General features: G+C 39.5%; 1 pseudogene; it reads left to right on the forward strand.

The window, feature by feature from the left end:
* Positions 1-431: 431 nt before the first annotated feature.
* Positions 432-1,170, forward strand: LOC142853800 (coiled-coil-helix-coiled-coil-helix domain-containing protein 2 pseudogene; annotated as a pseudogene).
* Positions 1,171-5,419: the final 4,249 nt, after the last annotated feature.

Consider the following 5,419-nt stretch of genomic DNA (forward strand, 5'->3'; position numbering starts at 1 on the left):
ATGTGAAGGTCAAAGTGCAATCTTGAATCCCATTGCTCTGGAGTCATCCTCTTCTTCTTGGTGACAGCAGGGACTCTTCTTTGACCCAGAGCTTGTCAATTAGGCTAGGCTGGCTGGCCCGAGAGAACCAGCAATCCATCGCTTTCCATCTCCCTGTCTCTGGGAATAGAGCCCATGCTACTGTGCCTGGATTTTTATGGTAGTTTGGGGGATATAATTAGAGTCCTCGTGCTTGCATAGAAAACCTGTTAACAACTGAGCTGCTTCCCCAGCCACCTTCATTCCTTCTAAAATCACTCATTTACTATGTCTTGGAATTCCACCTCTAACATGGCTTCTATTCTCACAGCAGTGGCTGGAATCCTTGTCAGGAGGTCTACCCATGAAGAAGTACAAACACACAGGACAAAGACTCTTCTAGTTCCGCTCTCCTTGGTAGAGAAGTTGCTGGACTCTCGTCGGCGTTTTGCAGTTCGTAGTCTTTGGACTCCTAGTGTGTGAGGACCTAGGATGCCGCGTAGAAGCCAAAGTCTCTCTTCCCGGGTGGCCCCTCCGGCCAGCCGGGCCCCTCAGATGAGACCTGCTCCTAGACAAGCGCCTGCAGCTCATCTTCCAGCAACAGTGACTGAACCATCTGCAGTTGGCTCACCTGCTGCTGCACCCCGGCAACCAGGCCTGATGGCCCAGATGGCGACCACTGCACCCTGGGTCATGCCGTCACTGGGGCCTTCAGTGGAGGTGGCAGTGCTGAGCCTGCGAGGCCTGACATCACTCACCAGGAGCCTCAGGGAGCCCAGGTGATGAACCAGCAGTCTTTTGGACCTTGCTCTCTTGAGATCACACAGTTCCTGGAGTGTGCCCAGAACCAGAGTGACGTCAAGCTCTGCGAGGGCTTCAACGAAGTGCTGCGGCAGTGCAGAATTGCAAATGGATTAATTTAATCAAGAAGTTTAAACTGAAGAAATTGAAGTGGGCCCTACATAATAGTGCATTTGTGGACCCTGAGCAAACTTATTCCTAACAGCTCCATTAGGAGTTCTAACTGTATAGATATTATTCCCTGAGGCTCATAGTGTTGGGGATTGGGTAAGTGTTGGCCTCCTTGAACCAACTATATTGGTTTTTTGTGAGTTAACGATAATAAAACTTTCATTTTGATAAAAAAAAAAAGACTCTTCTAAATGAGAGATGTTTGTACAACAATGGAATAAAGAATTTCTAGGAAGTGTCACTAGGCATAACATAAATAAGAGAGGATGCCCATGTTGCCACTGCAACATGGAAGTATCTTAGAGCATAGGTCAGTAAGGAAACTAATATATATGAAATTCACATGTCATATAGTTCTGAAAGATACTTTAAATTAGAAGAAAGGCCTGGAATGGCATATTGTCAGCTACCAAGTTTCATTCATCTTGTATTTAAATTCCACTTTCATTTTGAATAGAACCCATGAAAAATTTGGAATTGTGACAATGGATAATGAGATCAATATATTAGGAAATGTGACAGTTAGTGAGATGATTCCTTGAGTAAAGATGCTTGCCACCAAGTCAAAGGATCTGACTGCAAGCCCACCTCTTGTAATAAGAGAACTAATTTCCACATGTGAACTCTGATGTGTGCATGTTCACGCACACACACACACACATACACACACACACTTTAGCAAATAAACATAATTTTTGAAAGAGCATTGGTATAATATAAGAGCTTGCTTATAAGGAAATCCTCCCGTAAATCTCATTCTTCTTCAGCAGAGGAAGGCATCCCTGAAGTACTTCATTTAGAGATTTCCTAAGCCACTATGCTTCCTTCATTTCTAAATGTGGCTTTTGATTACTAAGCAAAAGTTCCTCCTGACTCAAGTGTTCCAGGCAGTGCCTGATGGCCCCTTCATCACCAAGAAATTCTCTTCCTGGTGTTGCCTTCTTTAATCTATGCTTTTCCTAAGTGAAGTAAGAACTTTTTGTCTTTTTCTGAGCAAATTAAGCATCTTTAACAAATTGAACCTAAAACTGCTAGTAATGACAGCTATTGAACAGATACAGCTGTAGATTTTATTTTTGTGCATGTTGATCACATTTTAAGGCCCCATTGAGCCGTGATATTCCTGTATTTACTAAATGACTGGGTTAGTGGCTCTTCACACGCAAACTTCCTTTGCCTCTCGCCTTCTTAAGACCAGAATCCATCCCCACTTTGTGACACTCAGGAAAGTCACCTCAGGTCTTCCCCATTGCATTTACTCCAGGTAATCCCTGGAAAGCCCTACTTCCATGCAGAGGAGAGCACCTCTTTCATTTTCTTCTCATTTTTCCTCACTTGGTCTTCCTTGAATCTTGGAAAGGCCTGGGTTCCTGACAACAGAAATAGCATAAAGAGAACAAAAGATTCCACCGAGCAGGATAAAGTTCCCATAAATGGGCAAATTTATGTGAATGAAATCCTACGGGGGACTCCTTCAGCCGTGTGTCATCTCAGTCTTTATGGGAATTAGCATAATTTAGTGGATTGTGCTTGGGTTGACTGACAGCCAATGAGCCTGTGCCTGAATCTCTCTGACAGATCATCACCGTCAAGTGTAATATAATGGAAGGAGATGTTACCTGGGAGTCAGAAGGCCTTTGTTCCATCCAGAGCCAACACGAACTTACTTAAAAAAATATTCAGGCATTACTTTTCTTCCTCATGTATAGGCGTACATATCATACAGTCTACTCGGTGAGTTCGAAACCAGTCCCTTCAACTTCCAAAATTCAATTATACACTTAGTACACTTAAATTTTAATGTGAAACTGTAATCATTTCAATTCTATTTGGATTTGAAGATTGTAATAATATTATTGAAGTTAAAATCAGTCACTAGGACAACTAAGGTATAAAGAGAATCCATTTGAAACCTGGTAAGAATAATCTATAATTAGCTATTTCATAAGTAGGCATGCTGTGGTTATCTTGCTGCTATACATTTCAATACATTTCTTATTCTTGGAAACTTCATCCATAGAGCAAAAGATATACCGAAAATTCCCCACTGTAAAGTAAGCAGCTTCTGTTTGTCACATTCACCTCAGATGAAGTCAGGTCCTTCTGCACAGCTTTGCATATTTGTGGATAAGTGCCAGACTCCACACCTAAGGTGACAATACACCAACCTCTGTCTCCAAGGTGTCTTTCCAGGGCTTCAACTTCCTCGCTCTAACTGAAGACAAAGAACAAACTCTGAGGACCCTGCACATTAAGTGTCTAGCAGCAGCCATGATGTCCAGGTGCAGTCTCTTTACACAGACTTTGCCTCCATTCCACTGAGTATCTTCTGCCTTCCAATACCTCTCTTGCAACTCACAGTGCTATGTAGTTAGTCATTATTTTTACTCTAATTATCATCTTACAAATCTGGTTGTGGTATTATATTAGTGAATACAGGATTAAGCTTTTTCCATATTTACCAATGTATATCTAAGTACACTTTTTGGATATATATGCATATACATGTATATACACTATATAAATGAATTAATAAAAACATAAAACAATTTCTAAACATGTATACACCTTCAGATGCCTTCCAACAACTTTTCTAAGAATCATTTCTGTCTGATGTTACCTTCAACCTTTCCCTTCATTCCTATTTACATACAAATACGTCTGAAGATTTTTTTATGCCTTAAATATTTTCCATCTATGGAGCCTATGGCTCTGTCACAGTTTTCTACCATTAAGAAATATGAAGTATTAGAGAAAAACTTCTTTCACATTCATATGTCTTGTTTATTGCTTAAAGTAGAAGCTATTCTGCATGATATTTTAACTCAAATAAGAAAGAGAGAGAGAGGAAGGAAGGAAGGCTGTGGACAATGGCCATAGTTATTGCAATGGCTTGATAGAGACATTTGTCCATTACCTCCTGTGTTTGAAGTCCTGATTCCCAAACAAGACTGTGGAATTGTTAGGCAGTTGTACCTCTCCTGGGGAATGAGGTCCCCATCAGTACGCCTTGCTAGTACACAGCCTGAACACATTCTATGTGAATTCTCTACTACCTGACTAAAGTAGCAGTGTGACCAGCTCCCTGCCACCGCCTGCTGCAATGCCTTCCACTCCCCATGTGTCCCTTAAGAAGTGAGTCACAAATCCCCTTTCTCCATCAGGTGTTGATCATAGTCACACAAAAAATTGTAAAAGTTCCAAAATATATGGCATAGCGTACTCACACTAATTTTTATTTCTTGTATTACATACTCGTTTGTTTACACCCCATGCTTCCAGCTAAGCAAATATACCACAAATCCAGGACTTGGTTTGTTTCATTGTACAACAGAGGAGTCAGAAACAATATATATTCACTGAAAGAACTAGATGAATAAAAATTTCTCCTTTAGACAGCAAACTTTTGAGAAAAGGAACTGCATTTGCTTTTACTAGCTTGCATCCAGAACCTAGCAAGTGGTATTAAGGAAACATAAATTTATTGAGTAAATAAACACTTTGAGAATATTTATCATATATCATAATCTGCAAAAATATTGATAGAGCTGAAAATTCTGTGGAAAATGAATTGACATAAATGTTTTTGTGCATGAAATTTATAGAAATGTGTCTCTTTGAAGATTGTAAAATTCCATCCTAAATTAAAACAAAAACAAAGAGACTGTATAATGGATCAAGATAATGGATTTGTTTTTCCATTCATTTGTACTTCAAAGATTTATATTTAAAAATTCTGGTCCATAAGTATAGAAGAAAAGGGTGCATTCATTCAAGCAGTTTTTTTTTAAACCTTAAAAAATATTTTACAGTCTCTCAAGTACTAGCAGAATTAAAATTTGTGGTGGCTTTTAAGAACCAATCAGCTTCTACTTTTAGTGATCGTCTATAGATTAGTTCACAGTGTAAGGTATTAAATTTTATCTCCTATGGTCAAATCTCATGTGCAATAAAATCGCCTGTGTGTTCTCCAGGTTCCTTGTCTTTTTCTGTGCCCCGAGGTCCTGGCCACAGCTAGGATGCTGTTCTTCAGAGATCCAATCTAGAATGATAAATGAATAGAAAGGAGACATAACAAACAGCCTAGAAATATCAAGTCCACCAGTGCAGCTGTAATAAGCAAATAACCCCAGGCTTCCTAATTGCTTTACAACTTCAGGGACACCTGCCAATTATAATTAAAGAATCAAAGACTAAATATTCCATAAATCTTATTAAGGTGCCATAGAAAACGTAAGTCAGCAGGAAACGTTAGTTACAGTCTCTCCCAAGAGCTCAATGAGCTCTCCCTGTCCAGGCCACTTAATATTACATACTAACCATAAATCCATACAAGTGTATTACCCAGTGTAAAAGGCAATAGCTCTTTGTCAACATATATTTTAATTCATGGTGTTAGAGATGCACTATATTTTAGGATGAATTATTA

The sequence above is a fragment of the Microtus pennsylvanicus genome, chromosome 7 (genome assembly GCF_037038515.1).
Source record: "Microtus pennsylvanicus isolate mMicPen1 chromosome 7, mMicPen1.hap1, whole genome shotgun sequence".
NCBI classification, from domain to species: Eukaryota; Metazoa; Chordata; class Mammalia; order Rodentia; family Cricetidae; genus Microtus; species Microtus pennsylvanicus.